The 21349-nt window shown below is 35.6% G+C and overlaps 1 non-coding gene across 1 annotated transcript; it reads left to right on the top strand.

Annotated features, from left to right (window-relative positions):
- Positions 1-10395: 10395 nt before the first annotated feature.
- On the top strand, positions 10396-10502 carry LOC118982753 (U6 spliceosomal RNA). Its single transcript, XR_005065594.1, has one exon. It is a non-coding gene; the product is annotated as a U6 spliceosomal RNA (small nuclear RNA).
- Positions 10503-21349: the final 10847 nt, after the last annotated feature.

Genomic DNA, 21349 nt, shown 5'->3' with positions numbered 1-21349 from the left:
AAAACAAAAACAAACTAAGCAAACACCCAGAACAAGAACAGAATCATAGATATGGGGATCATTTGGAGGGTTATTTGCTGGGAAGTGGAAGGGGGAAAAAGAAGAAAATTGTGCAGGAATCAAGCAGCATAATTGGTAGAAACAAAATATACAGGGGGATGTTAAAAATTTTATAGGAAAGGCAGAAGCCAAAGAACTTAAACGCATCACCCATGGACGTGAACTAAGGGGGAAGGATTGCTGGAGGAAAGGGGTGTTCTGGGTGGTGGGAGGTGAAGGGAAAATATTTGGATGACTGCGACAGCATAATCAATAGAATACACTTAAAAAAAAGAAGCATAAGAAACTATGAAGGCACTCTTGCCTAAATTAAGCCCCTTCCTTTCAGTCTTCTTAAAACTGTCAAGGACAAATATGAATCTTAAAATTTTTCTCCATGAATAGTAAAAATGTTAGCTATCTGAATATATAAACTTAGCTTACTCCAACTGTTCTTTACAAAGTAGTGAGTTTTGTGTTATTGTATCTGTCTCATGGCTAAAATTTTAAAATGAAACTTAAAGGTCTTTGGTTTCATATGTCTCTATATGTGTATGTTTGTGAATATATGTATTGTAAAACTTTGATACTTTTCTACTTCTGGAGGATATTACTAAATTAATTGTTAAGAGCTCTGACTCATAGGTATTAAACACATATAAATTTAAATAAAATGAAAATTAAACCCATATTTTTTCAGATTATGAAAAACATTTAGTATTAGAGATCATTTAACTTTTGATTTAATTAAAATAGACATCTCAGAGTTATCAACATTAAATATAATGTTTTTATTTTACCTAGGCACCCTAGAATACAAATAAGTTCATGTTATTTGTTAGTATAAAATATAACTCGGTAGAATAACATTTTAACATATTACTTAAACCTAGTGTTAAAAGCAGGTAAATTAAATAAATATAAATGGAGTAAGAGTTTTAAGGTACAATAGTTATGTTATGATACCTATTCTTAAAAATAGCTTCTAAAATCTTTATAGTAATTTAAAGCTTTAGTTGTCTACTAAGTTGAGTTAAATAATAAAATTTATTAAGTATCTAGATTATTTCCAAAGAAAATACTGAAACACTTATTGGTAAATAAGTCTAGGCTTACCAACTTTTAACTTTTTATTTTAAGGAAAATAAGAGATAACTTTGGATCTAATAATAAATATTTCATACTTTGTGAGGAAATATTTTTCTAAAAATGTATTTGTTAGTAAATTATGAAATATATTTGTCAGTAAAATTTATATATAAAACATTAAAATGTTTAAGTGTTAAAAACTCTAATTAATATGTACATAAATTTATACATTTCTTATGAAAAATGGATATGCAATTTTGAGGGAAATAAAGTAATTCTATAAAATAAAATTGGTTCATTCATAATGGGTAAAAGAACTAGAGATAAACCAAAATGGACATAGAATGTTGAAGGTTTGGGAAAAGGAATCTTGAGAAATTTGCTCTAAGTTTTAATATCTATGATGTACTTATATAAGAGTAAAGTTAAAAATTATTTCATCTAAAAAGGACAGTTTTCCCGTGCATGCTCCTAATAAGAGATTGTGAAAGAAAACCCAAGATACTGTTCTATTAAAATAGTTATTTGTCTTCTTTAATATCAGATTTCTTAATTACTTAAGTACACTGAGCCTAATTAATATTAAAAGACTTAAGTTTTGCTTACAACTGTTTAACTTTTGTGGTTGTCTTCAAAGTCTGGGTTACTCTTCTTAAGTTAGAGTTGTCTTACAATGACCTATGATAATATTTGACCAAGTATTTTAAAACCTTTGATATTTTTGACAAACTTCTCAAAATTCAAAATTTAAAATTGAGTCTCTCTTACCCTGAAAATATAAGATTTTTCAAGAAGCATCCCTGAAATATTTCAAAGGATCTCACTCTCACTCTCTCTGTCTCTCCCTAAAAGGAAGATATTTCTCATGTAAATGAGAAACATTATCAAAGAAGAAATAATAATTATTATGCGTTTGTAGGCATGTTTTGTTATTCAAATAAATGTTCCACAATTTATATAAAATGTCTAACTATATAATATGCAATGTTATCAGTCATAATTACATATATTGTCTTAAAAGATTATATTTACAAAAAACATTCACTAAAAACCTTACTGTTGGTCCTTCTTTTAAAAAAATAATTAATTTATTTTACTGTTGTTCAAGTACAGTTGTCTCCACCACTTTTCCCACCCTACCCATCTCCACTTCCCACCCTCAATCCTACCACCCTTTGGTTTTGTCCATGGGTCCTTTATACATGTTACTTGATGACTCTTCCCCTTCTTTTCCCTTTTACCTCTCTCCTCCCTCACCTCTGGTAACTGTCAGTTTGTTCTTTATTTCAATGTCTCTGGTTATATTTGGCTTGCCTGTTTGTTTTATTGATAGGTTCCACTTATAGGTGAGATCATATGGTATTTGTCTTTCACCGCCTGGCTTGTGTCACTTAGTATAATGCTCTCCAGATCCATCCATGCTGTCACGAAGGGTAGGAGCTCCTTCTTTCCTTCTGCTTTGTAGTATTCCATTGTATAAATGTATCAGAGCTCTTTGATCCACTCATTTACTGATGGGCACTTAGGTGGTTGCCAAGCACTTGGCTATTGTAAATTGTACTGCTGTGAACAAGCCATCAGATAGGTGCAAATTAAAACCACAATGAGATACCACTTCACACTGGTCAGAATGGTCATTACAAGCAAATCAACAAACAATAAGTGCTAGTGAGGATGTAGAGAAAAGGGAACCCTAGTACATTGTTTCTGGAAATGTAGACTGGTACAGCCACTGTGGAAAGCAGTATGGAATTTCCTCGGAAAACTAAAAATGGAACAGCCTTTTGACCTAGCAATTCTGCTGCTGGAATTATACCCTAAGAATTCTGAAACACCATTGAAAAAGAACCTGCACATCCCAATGTTCATAGTAGCACAACTCACAACATTATCTCTTCTAAACCTTAGATCTGCCTTCTTTGGTAAACATAAGCTTTCGCCCTCTGAAGTAAATACAGGTCAACCTATGCATTTAGATCTATCTGCCTTTGATAACCAGTTCAGTAAAAGAAACAAAGAAATTAGACACCAAAACTTATAACCAAAAAAGCTTCTGCAGATAACTCTACTGCCCAACCAACAAAAGATTTAAAATTAAAAGGGAACAGAAAACATCTGTTGTAGACAGCTAATCAGAGTTCAGGCCAGGCCTATGCAATCAGGAACACTGTCTTAACTCTGTTCCTTATCCTTTGCACATTAGTCCTGCCTTAAAATCCTGTCAAATTCCTTCAATTTTGAATAAGCAAACATTTCAGAGATGCCCCGGATTATTGATATTTTTAAAGTCCTATGACTCCCTTATGTTGATTGCACTATTAAAACAGGGTCACTTGATGCGTGGGTGGTTTGGGAACATGCTCCAAGGATCCTGCCTTTGAAGAACCTATTGCAACTACAGTGCTTGCTATTGAGCTCATTTTTTTCTATGTGCATATTTTGAGCAGTCCCTTTCTATCTCACAAATGACAACGATGGTAGGTAATGATATCAGAGGTCACATCTATTTTCTTATGTGAACTATCAGAACCTCAGCATTTGGCATCACCCTTATATCTGCATCACAGATTAGTATGTGAAACCGGTTGTACACACCACCCAGCATGTTCGATACCTGGCAGTGGCAACCCCAGTAAAGCTGCCAGATTTGGAAGAGTAGTTTTCTTGGGTAGGCGCTACTTGGAGTGAATACATAATTTTAAATTCATCTAAAATTGTAGTAAACATTGCTGAATCTGTCACGAAAGCAATAGCTGCCAAAACAACAACAACTTTGGATTTTCCCACACAAGTTGTGTTACACATTTGAATGTTTTGATTGTATCCAGACTGAACAAAGTGGGGGTTTCAGTTTTGTATGCCTCTTATTGTACTGGGATAAACGCTTCTGTCATAACACAGAACTAGAGAGAACCCAGGCAGGCACAGGTGAAATGGTTAAATGTAGTGCCCACTAAACAATTCATGATTCTTTGAGCTCATTAGTTGGCTGCCCTCAGGTATTGCCTCCTGGATCAGATCTACTCTTCAAACTGACAGGGTTTAGCATTTTGTTTGTTTTGGAATTTTTGGTGTTATGAATATTGGACTGTTTTTCATAGTTCATTGTTACATGAATACCATTCAGATAATGGTCACTCAGGACTATGATACCTTCTGTGAGAAACTTCAGGAACTGCAGAAGATGTTTTCCTTTAAAGGAACATATCAGTAAAAACTTCCTCTTTTATGGAGCTTTTGTTGCTCAAATGCAGCTGAAGGTTCCTAAGGAAACCACTTTCCCCCCTGCACGGCACGGGGATGCTTTTTCCTGACGATGACAGATACACAATGACATGACCTACTGGAAAAGACCATCAATGAGGTTTTTAACAACTGATCAGTGTTCCTTTCTAATGATTGATTAGGGATGCTTTGAAAAAACATCTTGATAAAGAGGAGGAAATGTGAAAAGTAGACATTAAGTGAAGCCATTTTAAAACAGAGCTAGAATACTCATTCCAGAGACACTACCTTGCATGACTTGCCCCATTGGAATGTTTAAACTGGGTGAAACAACTTTTGGATTGGGCCAAACTAACATTGTCTTCAAAATTTTAAAGACTGTTTGTAAAGTTACCAGGAAAGCAGCCATCCTGACCACAAGGCCTGATGATTATGGACATTCTTTGAAACCAATAACCAACCACATATAGCTAAAGAGCAACTTAGCTTATTAGCACAAAAATAAATGTTTCCCTTCTATTCATGTAATTATTTCCTTTCATTTTCTCATAAAAAGCCATTGCCTTTACCTTGGAATTGGGACACAATTTTGATTTCTTTCTGAGTCCATGTCTCTGTATTGTAATTTTGGGGGGTTTCATATAGGTGCTTCTTGGCTTTGTTTTTTATTTTCAAGTTTAATTAAAATAATAATTATTTATGTGATTCAAGCATGTATTTACCACATCCTTTCTTTGAAATAGACCCTACTGAAGAATCTATGTCCTCTGGCCTGCTTTATGGTGTCTAGAATGTCAGGGTTTACGATATCAGGAAGAGGAATGACGGAGAAAACAGAACTTAGAAATGGACCCATATTGAGTGAATGACCCACAGACTTTCAATGATTAATTTATCAAAGTGCATCCTCAGAAAGTGTCATAATTATTTAAGGGGGAAATAAAGTATTACTAAGACCGAGCTGCTGATATCAATCATTTTAATGTTCACCAGAATACCTTAAGAAAATTTTTATTGATGTCTACTCAGATGAATATAGTTTGAGAACACCTGCAGCTGAACCAGCAACTCTCCTGTCTACCCGTAAAATTAACTGAAACTTGTTGCCCAAGTACAGGGAGAGGGAAAATAATACAAATTAAATGGGGGCGCAATGATTTGTGCTTTCAAAGAGGCTTTGCTCCACTTCACAAATATAATTTTTACATCGGCCACAGTCAGAATGGTCCTGTAAACACTCTGGAAGTTGGCTGGTGTGGTAAAAAGGGTTTAAGAAAAAAAATATTCTCAAAAACAATACTCAGATTTAATAATGTCAGATGAACTAAAACAAAATATTTGCATGTATGTATCTAAGGTCTTTTTTTAGCACATTGTTTTTCTCTCTGAGAAATGGGATCATCTTAATCTGCTATACATGAATGGATACCCCACAAAATGGAATTTATTTATAAAAATTATATATTTATTCTTACATGTTTAAACTTTAATCACCTTCAAAGTAATCTCCACTTGATGCAACAGACCTATCAAAATATTTTTTCCACTGCTCAAAACAGTTTTTGAACTTGTCCATTTTGATGTCTTTCAGTACTTCTATTTTTTAAAATTTCATCTCTTCCATATTAGCAAAACATTTTCCTTTGAGGACTTTTTTATCCAGGGAAACAAAAAAGTAGCTTGGGGGTGAGAATAGATGAATAGGGAGTGTGATGCATGGGGGTCATGCCATTCTTGGTCAAAAACTGCTGAACACTCAGTGTGGTGTGGGTAGGTGCACCCATAAATCCCTCATCGTGAAATGGGCAAACACGTTGAAAGAGTCTTCAAAAACAATTCATTAATGCTGAATACAGCCTCTCACAGCAACACCAGCTGGTACACTGATACAGATGATTTCCTAGAACACTCATCTAGCAGGAGAAGCCTGTACCACAAGGGGCCCACCCTCTAGAAGATAATTTCATTTTTGTTTTTTGATGTGTTTTGGTCCCTTCTCAGACTGTCCAGAACTTTTGCAAGTATCAACATTTTCCTGGTTTCCCCAAAATCACTGTGGAATTTGATTGCATTCATATGGTCTTCTCAGTATTATTATCTGCCTGTAATTCTTTCTAACACTCTCACGGAGCTTTAAGTTCACACGGGTAGCAGTTAATGGCAGAATAAGGATCCATATCTGAGTAGGGACAAATCTAAAGGCAGAACTAACCATCAAACAATTCTGTGTCTTCAGCCCAAATGTCTTTCATGTCTTTTAAGATCTCTTTCTTTCCTGTTTACATAGAATATCCATATTCTTTAATTCACTTCTTGAAATAACATTTGCTAAATTTAGTTCTATTTCAGGTAGCATATTGTGACCGAATAATCCAGTATTCTGAGCATAAAGAAAGGCACCAACCAGTTTTTAAGCAATAAACTCCTTGAGAACAGACACTATGTTTTGCTCGCATCTGCAGTCCTTGGATAGGCAGGGCCCTTATAGAACTATGGTCTAACCTCCATAGAAGCATAAGCAGAAGATTCGTAGGTGGTGCTTTTTAACAGTGGTGGGCCTGCAGGGAGGTCTCACAGAAACTGTTAAGTTACAGATGTGATTAAGGAAGGACTCTATAAGACCATAGACAAAAAGACCTGAGTACAAACACGGTATCCTTGGTGGTGCATTTTATTCTCATAGGAGTATAGATTAGGAATTTTGAAACTACATTATTTGTAGAATAAAGTTGAGTGAATAAATAAGTAAACAAGTAAACAAATAAATGTGATCCAGATTCTGAATGATGGAAAAAAATTACAAAAAATAAAAGAGTGGAAGCTAGGATAAAGCCTTAGGTATCAATATGGACTCATTAAAACACACATACACACCCAGAGGTACAGAATTAAGTATAGATTTGTATATACATGATTAGTGTGTATGTCTGTGTCTTCATGTGTCTATACGTATAGTTTTCTTAGTGCTACTCAAGGAAAGGGACCAGAAGCCGTCACATAGGGCAGCAATGAGCACCCCCGGCATGTCTTGGTTTCTAACTCCATTCTCCAATAACAGTGAGAAGATGCTCTTTACAATATAGCTCCTTGGTAAAATAGCTGGTTCCAGGCTTTACGTAAGAAAAATAATGACAAGTCTGTGCAACTTTCAATGCCAAAATGTAAAAAAGAAATACTAAAAAATAAAAGTAAGAACAGATCATCATAAGGTTATATTTATACAAATAAATAAGTAAATAAAAGTGATGGGGAGCTGTGACAACCCTTTCTTGTAAAAAATTTAGGTAAATAATATGTAAATTGTGAAGAAAACAGAAAATCATTGTTTATTATATTATTGTAATCATTTCCTGGGAAAGATTTATTAAAGAATATAGAAATTAATGGATGAAAATGTAAGTAGAAACAGAATATTTACATAATCTTGAAGTGTGTTACCACAAATATTTAGTAATTTCAGAGGGAAAAATGTAAATTTACAACATAGAAACTGTCTGACATCACCTTAATCAAGTGCTCGATGATAACATCATTAGTTAAAAACTCCAACCTCAGGTACCTCCTAAAAGGATGCACTGAAGACACATTAACTCTATTGTTTTATTCCTTGAAGTGCACAGCCTCGGTCTAAAAGTGATGAAAACCAGACAACTAAGTTGGGGCACATTCTACACATTAACTGACCCTCCAAAAGAGACATGAAAATTATGAAAAGTAAAAAAACATATACCATGAAAGACAGGAAAGACTGAGGAACTCTCTGAGATTGGGGAAGACTACAGACATGACAAATCCATGTGGGTCCTGAGTTAGATTTTAAAGCAGACATTAGTGGAGAAAGTGGTTATATTAGTTAGTATATTTTATCAAGGTTAATAAGGTAAATAAACATATTATGGTAATGGAAGTTGTAGATTAAAAGGAAATTGAATAAAAGTTGTATGCAGAGTCTTTGTACATAGTATATTTCTAATTTATCTGCAAATTTAAAATTATCTCAGAAATTTAAAAGACTTAAAAAGAAATCCTTTCATTTGCCCAAGCTTTGAGGAAGGCTGCTGTCAAAATCTTGCCTGCTGCCATGGCTTACAGAAAGGGTTGGGGCCAAGAACCAGAGGACACAAAAAATCTAGAATGGCTAACTTCCTCTTCAAAGGATGTGCAGGGAGCTTGACCATGCCTCTCGTGGGAGGATGATAGACAACACAGAAAAATGGGTGTACACTCAGTGTTTGGAGATGGTTATAAACCTGGTTGAGCCACTCAGTGGAGGAAAGGAAATCATAAAACACTGTTTACAAAGTCCTTGTGATAACACTGAAAAATACTCAGTCTGATGTTATAAGAAAAATAAAATAAAATGTACACTATATCATAATAACTATGTAAAAACAAACCTAGTCAGAAGGGAAAAAACATACTCATTGCACCTTTGAAAATCAATGAACAGGTCAAGTATCACTGGAGCACAAGGTGAATGAGAGTAGATAATGGGGCTCACATGTAGGTAGACAAAAATTGTGGCAAAACCTGCATGAACATCTTGCAGAATTTGATATTGGCATTGATTAGGGGTCTTGGTGGCCTTAAACACTCTGTGGCCTAGGTTTCTACATGGGCTTGCCTCTGATCCAGGACTCATTAATACGAAGTAAATCTTCTTCTAGTCATGCCTACTAGGTATCATTCTAAAAGAGGTCTGCTAAAAAAAATTCAAATGACAGTGTTAATGTATCCATTATGGCAAAGTTACAGTTGTTACTTCCAAGAAAAACTTTTTAGATCAACTTGTATACTTGGAAAATTTCACAAAACTTATTTTAAAAAATCTGAGAATGTCAATTGTTGAGATTTGCATCAAGACACTGAAAAATATTACCATTATTCTTAGTGGGAAAAAGCAATAAAATGATTATTATTTTTAATTGGGAGAGATATAGACTGAATATTTTATTTGTGTATAAACTACAGTCATTTTTATTGCTTCAAGCCCATTAACAGTATTTAATCATAAAAAATGATTAAAGGTTTTTAAAAACTGGTTTTTTATTTAAAGAACTGTGGGCTGCTTGAATTTAAACAAGATTGTCATCAATATGCATTAATATGGCTAGTGATAGGAAGGGACTTTGACTTGTAAAATAAATTAAGAAGTAAAATTAGAATGGTTTTATATTTTTATATTAAAACACATTGATGATGAATTGGGGCCAATATCTTTTGTTTTATGTATTTGATATAGCTTATTTGTATCAATCAGAAGCCCCCAGTCTGAACAAATGCTGGAAGTAAAATAAATTTCACTTTGATGAAGGACAAGTCAACATGCTGCTGTGTACACAGGGACAATGATTTTCTTCTCTGGAACTAAAAAATACTTTCACTATAAAGATGTTTGAAACCCTAGAGTAAGAGGTAAAATTTAAATTGAGTATAGCTCATGAAAAGACAAGATTTTAGGTAAGAAGGACCATGGTCTAACTTACATTCCACTAGGCTTGGTTGACCATGGTTCTAGGAATAATCAGCATTGGTGAGGGAATCTGAAGGAGCCAAGGTGAAAAGTTAGAATCTTTTGTAATAATTTAAGTGAGAGTCAAGGGAGACTTGGGCCAGAATGTGTCTGGTAATGATGCTGAGCAGTGGTATAAATCTGAGTCTCTTTTGAAGGTAAAGCAAAAAGATTTGCTGATAAATTGAATGTGAAATATGGAAAAATAAAGAAATTACTATTGATTGAATCTGATTAAACTGAAAGAATGCTATTTCTTGGAAGAATATTCTATAATAGAGGCATTGCATATAGTTTTTCTTCTAGGAGTCAAATTTAATAAAATTTTGTTCTAAAGAAGTGGAGATTAAAAAATAAGTGAGATTAAAAAATAAGCAAGCTCACTTTTAACAGAAAAACTCACCCTGAAACACCAATCCAAAAGAACCTAAGGACCCCAATGTTCATAGCAGCAAGATTCACAATAGACAAGTGCTGGAAGCAACCTAAGTGCTCATCGGTAAATGAATGGATAAAAAAACTATGGTACAGTGCTTGCTCCAGCAGCACATATACTAAAATTGGAATGATACAGAGAAGATTAGCATGGCCCCTGTGCAAGGATGACACGCAAATTCGTGAAGTGTTCCATATTTTTGTTGGGAGAACTGGACAGCTACATGCAAAAAAAAATGAAACTCAAGCACCAACTTACACCATACACCAAAATTAATTCAAGGTGGATAAAAGACTTAAATATAAGCCAGAAAACCATTAAAGCCCTAGAGGAGAACATTGGCAGGAGAATCTCAGATATTCCACGCAGCAATATTTTTACTGATATTTTTACTTTCCTTTATGTCCCCTAGAGCAAGGGACATAAAGGAAAGAATAAACAAATAGGATCTCATCAAAATTAAAAGCTTCTGCATGGCTAAGGAAAACAGTATCAAGATAAAAAGAGAAGCAACAGTTTGGGAAAACATATTTGCCAATGATACCACAGACAAAGGTTTAATCTCCAAAATATACAAAGAACTCGCTCGACTCCACTCAAAGATGAGCAACCCAATTAAAAAATGGGCAAAGGACTTGAACAGACATTTCTCCAAGGAGGACATACAGAGGATCCAGAGACACATGAAAAGATGCTCAATATTGCTAGCTATCAGAGAGATGAAAATTAAAACCACAATGAGATACCACTTAACACCAGTCACAATGGCTATCATAAACAAAGAAACAAACAACAAGTACTGGAGAGGTTGTGGGGAAAAGGGGACCCTAGTTCACTGTTGGTGGGATTGCAGACTGGTACAACCACTATGGAAAGCAGTATGGAACTTTCTAAGAAAACTAAAAATGAATGTGCCTTTTGACCCAGCAATTCCACTCTTAGGAGTATATCCTAAGAACCCTGAAACACCAATCCAAAAGAACCTATGCACCCCGATGTTCATAGCAGCACAATTCACGATAGCCAAGAGTTGGAGGCAACCTAGATGTCCATCAGTAAATGACTGGATCAAAAAGCTATGGTACATTTACACAATGGAATTCTATGCTGCAGAAAGGAAGAAGGAGCTCCTACCTTTTGCAACATCATGGATGGAACTGGAGAACATTACATTGAGTGAAAAAGGCCAGGCGGTGAAAGACAAATACCATATGATCTCACCTTTAACAGGAATCTAAACAACAAAACAAACAAGCAAGCAAAATATGACCAATGACACTCAAATACGGAACAAGCTGACAGGGTCCAGAGAGGAGAGGGGAGAGAATCATAGGAGGAAAGGGGAGGGACGTACATGAATAAGAATAAAGGACACATGGACAATGATTAAGGTGGGGAGCGGAAATGGGAGGGAGGTGGGGAGCACTGGGGGGGGCAGGGCAGGGAATATAAAACAGAAAACTGTACTTGAATAAGGATTAAATAAAATAAAATAAAACACACACAAAAAACTATTGTACATTTACACAATGGAATTCTATGCAGCAGAAAGTACAAACTTTTACCCTTTGTGACAGCATGGTTGGAATTGGAAAGCATTATTCTGAGTGAAATAAGCCAGGCAGTGAAAGTCAAATACCATATGATCTCACCTTTAACAGGAACCTAATCAACAAAACGAACAAACAAGCAAAATATAACCAAAGACACTGAAATAGAGAACAGGCTGACAGTGACCAGAGGGGCGAGGGGAGGGAATTTCAGGGGAAATAGGGAAGTGTTTACAGGCACAAGTATAAAGGGCACATGGGCAAAAACAAGGGTTGGGTGGAAATGGAAGGGAGATGGGAGGGCTGGTGGGGTGGGCTGGGATGGGAGTAAAATGCAGAAAACTATACTTGAACAATTAAAATAAAATAAAATAACATAAAAAAGAAAAAGGCAGAGGCTAAGACTTGACTCCTCGTGTTCAAAATTCCATCTAACCCTGGGTTGATCTAAGATGATATGTGTCTTGGAAAATGAACCAATAGTATACAGAAGTTTTAAGTATGCAATGACTGTCAAGAATGTAAAAAATAATTAGTTGTCTTTTATGATCTCCATTTTAAAGACACTTAGAGTTTTTTCATATTGTTTTATTAACTGTGTTTTGTTAAATTTTTGTTATTAATTTACTATTTTTTATTTGTTTCACATTTGTTATTATTTGTTGTTTTACCCTTAATTTCACTACTTATTTTTTTCTTTGTAAAATTCTTTACACATTTGATTTATGGAATCTACTGTTCTTGCTTTCTGGAAACTTTGCAGTCTTTATCAGGAGTATTTCTTCTCTACTTTCACCCAAATTCACTTCACCTGAGAGATTTCATTTATGATTTTTCTCATGAATAATGACAAAGAATAAGTCTTTCTTATACACTGGTTTTCAAATATTTGTTGAATAAACAAATTAGGAAACATAGCAATGACTCTTAAAATGTAAAAGCATATAAGGTGTATCCAGAAAGTATCCACCCACATACTACGAAAAACAGACATTTATTGAATGAGATACAAGAAACATTGTACACAGAACAATGACACCTCAGTCCCCTTCAAAGTAGGCCTCACTCCGTTCTCCCAATCACCATGAGCTGCTCCATCATATTTCTCTGAATCTCATCAAGCATCTAAAATATCTTCCCTTTCAAAGGTGATTTTAGTTTTGGGAAAAGCCAGAAACTGCAAGACACAAAAATATGAGCTGTAGGAGGCCTGAGTCACCTGGATGATTTGACGTTTCTCTAAAAAACTCTGTGTGATGCATGAGCAGGCACATTGTTATGATGAAGCTGCCAGTCACCAGGTGCCCATAGCTGATGTCTTCTGAATCATTGAAATAGTTTCTGCAGAAGAATGTTCAAGCTTAACACAAAATCTGATGCAGATTTGTTGTTCTACTCACTCAATTCTTTTGAATGTGATGGTGACAGCACACATGCTCACTCCATGCACCTACCACCCCCTCTGATTAGTACAGCGCAGCCATCATTGTTCACACATGCACATTCCAGTCCACTCTCCTTGGCTGCCAGGTTCCATTGATGTCACATTATTATTATATCAATATAATTAATTGTTATATTAACAATTGTTATATTGTTATATTAACAATGGCTAGACCTTTCTCAGACAGACCTCATATCTAGGTAGGATGAAATCACACAGAACTTCTGAAAGTCTCTTTTTAAAATGTCAGTAAAAATTTTGGGAATTTATGTGCTGCCATCCCACTCCTACCCGTCTAGCCCACCTATGATAGAGAGTGGATTGTCTATATGCTCCTTTGAGCATGATTGGTCTATACTATCTCTAACTTGGGCTTTTCATTGTTCTCCTAGGGCTTTACCTGCCACTCAAAAGCTAAAAAGATCCAAATTTTCACCTCTAAACCTGAGACCCCATTCTTTCAGTACCTCACCTGTTTATTTCTCAATCTTCTGGATATCTTTAATTAAATTATGATAAATAGACACTAAGATGATCCTCACTTCCTGATATATTCACCCTTGTACACTGCATCAGGATTTGGGGTTGTTCTTTGTGATCATTAGCATATGGCCAAAGTAATGCTCATAGGTTACAAAAAAGACTGTGGGTTGGCTCTTGAGGCCACTTGTCTCCCTTTCTCTGATCACTTGCTATAGAGGAAACCACGTCAGGCGTAGCCTCGCTGAGAGACCTTTGTGATGAGAAGCTGGAGCCCCCTGCTAATGGCGATGTGAATGGGCCGTATTTAACATGAGCATCGACTTGGCCTACAGCTTTCTCCAGCCTCCAGAGAAACTGAGCCAGAACCACTCGTCTAAGCCATTTCCATGTTCCTGATCCTCATGAAACATGTGAATTAGTAATTATTTTGTGCTGTTTTAAGCTACTAAGTTTGAGATCAATTATTACATAACAATAGATATGAATATGGAATCTAACACTCAAAGTACCCTTAACCTGTTTTTGCATCTGAATTCTATACACTGGTCAATCAGCACAGTGGCCCAGAGCCATCCTAAAATTTTCATTCTCCCCCAAGTCATCATATTTAATTGGGCTCTGTGTACACTAAATTTATCCTCCTTATTTTTTCCTAGTTGTTTTTGTCCTCCTCTCCATGGCCTTAAGGCCCAGGACAGAACCATGTGAAATACCACTTGGATCTTTATCACATTAGTAATTTAGAACATTCTGTGCTATGTTAGATACCTTCATCAGAGTCTACCTCAATTCCTTTTTACCTTATTAAAAATAATCACCTTTCTGAATTTCAAATACACTTTGCATGGTATTTTCATCATTTGCCAGGATAAAAAAATTAAAAAATAGAAAATATTATGGTGACCTTGTTATTGATCATAACTTGTGTAACACTCTATAACACACAAGCTATTTTATGTCTGCAGTAAACACAAAATTCAGTAAAATGTCATATTTTAAGCAGGTTTTATTAAATACACTTTACAATTCAGGACACTAAGCTTCAGAGATTTTATAGACAGTGGCTATATAAAAATAACATTTTAGTGAATTCATGCTGAAATTCTATAACCATTATAATTTTTTAAGATGCATGCAATATAAGTCTCCAAAGGGCAGAAGATTTGTCTTTTACTTTTCTCTATGCTATTATTGCCTAGGATACATCCCGATACAGATGAGTTAAATATTTGTTGATGGGTGATTTCTCAAAATAATAGTCTACATTGATGAAAACTTAGGTTTAGGCTATGGATACAATTGCTCTAATCCTTTAAAACTCAGAAAGTTTTCATTCTAAGTAAACAATGCTGAACAAGAGGATCATCAAGAAAATTTTATTGATCTTGATGAAAGCAAATTATCTTGCTTTTTCAAACCCAACCATTGTAATCGTTTACATAATCCATTGAGCATTTAGGCTATGTACTTATAAACATCTGTGTGTCTATTTATAATTTTCATTATTCTTGGAATGTTCTCTATCTCCCATCCTTTCTCTGCTTACCATAATCTTCCATTTTCTCCACATTTGTTAAAATCTTTGTAAGATTTCCACAGTGAAAAAAAGCTCATTTTCCTCAGTGCCTCATGTCTCGTCTATATGAGAGAATTTAATGGGTTTTTCTCTCCACAATAATTGTTTGAATCACTTTTTCCCCTATTAAACAATAATAGTTTGAAGGGAGTGGCTATGTTCTATTTATGATTTTTGTCTCTAACGGGCTATTATGGACTTCGACATATAATAGAAATTCAGTCATCTCAGTAGTTGCTGGATGGAATGAAGCTAGATGCTGAGCAACTTTCCAGACCAGGGACATTCTTGTTCTTTTTCCTTTTTTATTTTATTTTTTTGGTTGCTGTTTTTTGTTTTGTTTTTAAACAAACACTATTGCTGCAACAAAGCCAGGCTTTGTTCCTGAGAAACTCTTATGAAGGCAACTTGGTTGAAAAGGCTGCTTTAGGACAAAAATGCTGACCTTTGACCTCCATTACATCCATCCTTTTCTGGGAAGACTGCACTTTCACAATGGCAATAAGCAAAAAGAGGACCGAGTGGCTGTAATTTATGAGGCATCTTTTCTTTCTTGTGTTTAATTCCAAAAGTGGCTCAGTATAGGCATGTCAGAAAAAAACGTCTACAAAACTGAAACGTGGGTGATAGAAGTGAAGTAGGAGTCGCATTTAGCACAAACACCTGGTATACCTCCCGCAATACCTAAAGCACTGAAGGGAGAAAAGTCCCTAAATCTGCTTTGACTTAACTGATAGCAAGCATGATAAAGAAAGCCTGAAACAGAGGTTGTGACTTGCTCCACCTACACATCAGATTTATGGCCACAGAAACATTGAAAGTCATTTAAGAAGCCACCGATGCCTTCACATTTGGATGTCAGACATATCAGCCCATGGCTACAGTTCTGTTTTTCTGTAACAATTGTTACTCTCAAGTCTAGACTGGAGTGTGGCATGCTTTTTCCCTTTGCTTTCACAAAAATATCTGTGTTTGGTTACAAAACCTTATATTTCCATTTTCCTATATTGTTTCTAGAAGTTAAGCTGCTCACTTTTCAAGGCTTTAAGGTTATAACAGCCTTGTACTCTCCATGAACCCAGCCACACCATCTCTAGGCAGCTGGCCAGGAAAACTTGATTGACATGGGCTCAGATTAGCTCTGCACCAAAGTGGCCATCTTCGTACCCACAGGTTCAGTAACTAAGTTTCCTTAGAATGCTTTCTCTTTCTACATTCCATTGCCATAAGTGTTTCTCTAGGGAAAACCTCCAATTGCTCTTCTTTGATTTTTTTTTTCAGACTATTTGTGCCCTCTGCCTGGGTCAGGAGGGTTTTGGTATTTTTGACGATTTCATTTCACTATAGAATTAAATGGTCTAAACCACCTTGTCTTTTCATACCCCCTCAGCCCATGCTTCATTCTGAGTACCCCATGCTAAATGTGAGCTTCTTACACTGAATTCCCCAATTAACAGAAAAGAGTGGATGGCAAGAGTTGCATTGTGTTATGCTCAAACTTGTGCTTTCCAAACTCCTCTGGAATAGGTAGGCTTGTGCACATAGACTCTTTAAAAGGCTTAATTGCTTCCTCACATATGCTGTCACTAAGAATTTAGTACATGGCTGATTTTCTCTAAAAATGATCTCCACACCTACAGGCCAGGTGTTATCCCTTCTCTAGTTACTTACTGCTCCTGGGTGTCAGTGAAAACCTCCCACAGACCCCTTCCAGGAATAAACATTGCGATGTTCAAATGTCTCCTAGTGTTCAATCCATTGCATGGGTAGTCGTTTCTTTGGGTTTGCTTTTAATGTATATCTGTAAGGTGTGTTACATGTGCCCATATTTTTCATATACAGAAGACTATGTAATGCTTGTCTAATAATATGGGCCTTGGAATCAGATCCCATGGTTCATTGCCTAGCACTGTCACTTCCTAGTCTTGTGATATTTAAGTGAGTGAGTTAACTTTTCCACCTCCATTTCTACATCCTCTAATGTGTGGTGGGCAGGGACAGGGGATCAGACATCAGTGTGTGGTCACCTAGGTGAGTAAAAAAAATGGGGAATGAAATGAACCCCAGAGCAAAGAAGCCCACGCATAGTATGGAAGAAAACCTCTGGTCAAGGGATTCACCTTTAAATTACTAGGAAACAGCAAATTGTAAAGACAAGAGTGAGTTATAATCTACCTAAACCTCCCAAAAAGCTGAGGGCTTTCTTGACATAAGCTTGTGTGCGTGGAAGGGAGGGAGTGGAGGACATCCTAAATGAGTAATATCAATTTCTTACTTCAATAAAGCTTTTGCAAGACCCTAATTTTACCCAATTCAAAGGGCTTCCCAGGCTGTAGATGATTTCCATGTGGAAAAGGGGCCTACACTGACTCTTCTAAAACAGCTCCAAGAAGCTATAAGGGCTAAGCCTACAAACATTCCTCCCACTTCCCTCCCACTGTTTTCTCCAGCCCTCGCCTGCGGCCGTCCCTTCCATCTCACTGTGGAACAGGACAACCTTCCTTTCCTTTCTAATTTAGTTTCTCAAACCCATGCTTTTCTTTTCCCTCTTACTTTCACTGAAGTTAATTACTGGAGTGGAAGAAGAAGCCAGCAGCCTATATTATTTATTCAGTGACAAGAAAGTTCAACTTGCTTTCCTAATTCCAAGTACGTGTTGTGCTGCCTGCTCATCTAACTCATTTTTCCCTTGTGTGTGGTGAGTTGCCACTTGTCTGCACATCTCGGGTCATTGGTGACTTAGTCTCTGAGGGTTGTTTTGTTTTTGTTTTTGTTTCTGTAGATGGTGTTTCTTTTCTGTACTACTATGGTACTTCGTACAAGGCTCTATCACTGTTCTTTTAAATTGTTCTGCTCTCCTTCCTTCACTGTGTGCTGTTACATCCAGAAAGAGATATTTATCTTTGAATCTTGAATTCCAAGTACAGAATGTGGCTCATTGTATGTATCCAGTAAGTGTCATTGAATACACACATCATATTACAAATGTGAATTGAAAAAAAAAAGAACACATTCCTGTGTTCTTTTTCCTATGTGAAAACATTTTTTTGAATAGAACCTAGGTCTCCTGATTCTCCTTCTATCACCCTTCTCAGAATAATTTATAAAGTTTCCAAAATGCAATCTTAAAACAATATTAATTCGCTAGCAGAAAATAAAGTGGAAAGTGCCTTAAGAGTACTCAAGTCTAAATGGGCAAGCTGTGCCACACAGTATAATCAGATAGAGTATCATTAATATAAACAAGTATTCTGAAGAAGCTTAACAACTCGTGTAATGAAATTACAAGCATAAATAACTTTCAACAGAAAGAATGAAGAAATTAAAGAATACTAACCAGGAGGTACAGGGCAGAGGTAAATGGCTTGAGATTACCAATTCGAAAACAGTAGAGAGATAGATGGAACCCTGTGTTTTAGAAAGGTCATTACAGAAAGGTCGTTCAGTGGCTTTAAAAGAAAAGGCAGCCACTATAAGTGTGAAGAAAATATTTAGGCAGATGGAGAAGAGGTAAGTCCAAAGAAAAAATATAGTGAGAAATATCCTTGGCGGGGGCGGGGGGGACAGTAAGCTAAATTCAATGTGCTTTTAATCTCTTTCTATTTTAAGGTCAAGTTTAATGTCAAATATTTGGAAGATGGTTTAATAAAAAAAATCTGTGCATTTTTTCAGATTTCTCAGACTACACAATGTAGACAGAGCACTGTAAACTAAAAAAAAAAGAAAGAAAAAGAAAAAAGAAACAGGTAACATTTCCTAATAGTGGTCTGGCATCTCTGGGCATAGATTATTCCTAGGTTACTATTAACAGTTCAGAACTCACACTCTATTCATACTCAGTTGTATTAGTTTTTTTAAATTCATCTGTCAAGTTGGTCAGAAAAGAGATAAAAAGCAATCCTTACTTAACAAGTGAAGTCACTGAGGTGTTGGAGAATGTAGGGTTTTGCATCATCTTGGACTGAGAAATAATTTCTGTGTGACTTAGTCTGTTGACATTTTGCTTTGTGTTCATCCATATAATAGAAATCTATCCCTTAGTGTATTTTGACATGGATGACATGGAAGTCCAGGGGCAAAACACTATACCCACTGACAAGAATTTAAGTCTAAAAGTTTCCTAAGGAATAGCTCTACAAAGTCCTTGATTAGAGATGATGAAACTGAGGCACCTAAAAGTTAAATGAATAAATTTTTAAACAACAAAAAAAGCTATCCCTAGTACCAGAGTTAATTCATGACACAGTCAAGACCAGAATGCAGCTCTATTTTTCTCCCATACCGTTTTCTCTGTTTGAGACAAAACTACTTCTATGCCCTGATTAAGAAAATTATAATTCATGTTCCAATAAAACCCCATGACCCTCAAGCAGGAAAGCCAACATTAATCTAGTCAAACTAGTTCATATGATATGAGGGATTTGAAAGGATCCTCCCACCTCTGAATGAAATAAATTATAAATTACAAGTAAGTAAAATAAAGTAAATAATATAAAACAAAATCACTTAACCTATCTTCTGTATGGAATTTGGTTTAAGATTTTAAAGAACACTTCAAAAATATTACATTCACATGAAAATAATTGTTTTTCTAGAAAAAGAACCCACTACTTGCTTAGCACATATTAATTTACTGTACTTCAGTCATTTATCCTAAAGAAGACAAAAAGATGAGATAGCATTTGATGGAAAAGTGGAAGAAAAAATATGAAACATTATTGAAGAATGATTATCCCACTGGTAGAAAAGACTGTGAGATTTTTCCTACCTTTGGAAAATAGGCCCAATATTCTGATTTCTTCTCTATTTTTATATTTATTTGAACACAAATATTCTGGTTTTCTATTAATATTATTATACCTTGAATATCGTATAGTTAAAACACTAGTTCATGAATCTCTTATTCTAGACTGCACAGAGAAAGATCACAACACTGGAAGATTTAGTAGCCAGCCTCTAAAATAGTCTGACATAATGCCAATTCCTGCTTTCCATAACCTTATTCCTTCTCACCTTATATCTAGTCATGCAGAATTAGTTTGTGTGACCAACAGCATATGGCAGAAGTGAGAGTGTGTGTCTCTGATATTAGGTGACCAAAGTACAACTTTGACCTTGAACTTTCTCTCTTTCTCCTTGCCTTCTCCTGTCTCCTCTCCCTCTCTTTTTTCCTCCTGTCTCTCTCTTTCTTTTTCCATCCCACTTTCCTCTTGCCCTCTATCTTTTACTCTGAGAAAAGTAGCTACCTTGTCTGGAGGACACTCTGGCAGTTCGGTGAACTTTGTGGAGAGGCTCACATGAAAGAATTGAGACTTCCACCTGACAGCCAGTGAGAAACTGATGACTCCATCCAACTGCCATAAGAGTATTCCACTTAAAAGTATAAGCTTTGTAAGTAAAGGCTTTAGACATGTTACAGGTCTAGCCATCAGTTTGCCTGCAACCAAATGAGAAGCATCAAGCCAGAATCACCAGAAATGTTAAAGCTAAGAAACTTTTAATAAGTTTCGTTGTTTTAAGTAAGTACGTTTTGGGATATTTTTTAGACAGCAATAAATAGATAACTGCTACCTATGCATAGGACATTTTAGGAAATCAATATAAACAGAATTTTTTACATACATTAATGTGGTCAAAACTGCTGGTTCCCCCACCTCTACCCTTAATTTATAGCAATGGAATTGTAGCTGAAAATATGACTTCCAATGAAAAGACAATATTATCTTTCTTTATACCCCTATATTTATTGGAATATTTTACTAAATGGGATGCAAGGAGTCTTAATGTTTGTAACTTCTGATTCATCATCAATTTAAATGTTATTAATGTGGCCTGACCAGTCCTCTATTTCCTTTCCCATCAGAAGTAACATCCTTGTAAATAGCACTGTTTCAAAATGAATGTAAACTAGTCTGGATGATAATTAGAATCAAAACTGACCTTGGGATTTTTAAGGAAAACATAAACGGCTTTGTAACTCACTGTATTGTTGAGT

This window comes from Sturnira hondurensis, unplaced genomic scaffold, assembly GCF_014824575.4.
Source record: "Sturnira hondurensis isolate 20B ecotype Veracruz unplaced genomic scaffold, ASM1482457v3 Scaffold0002039, whole genome shotgun sequence".
NCBI lineage: Eukaryota > Metazoa > Chordata > Mammalia > Chiroptera > Phyllostomidae > Sturnira > Sturnira hondurensis.
Note: the sequence above shows the minus strand (reverse complement) of the source record. Positions and strands in the feature narration are given on the sequence as shown.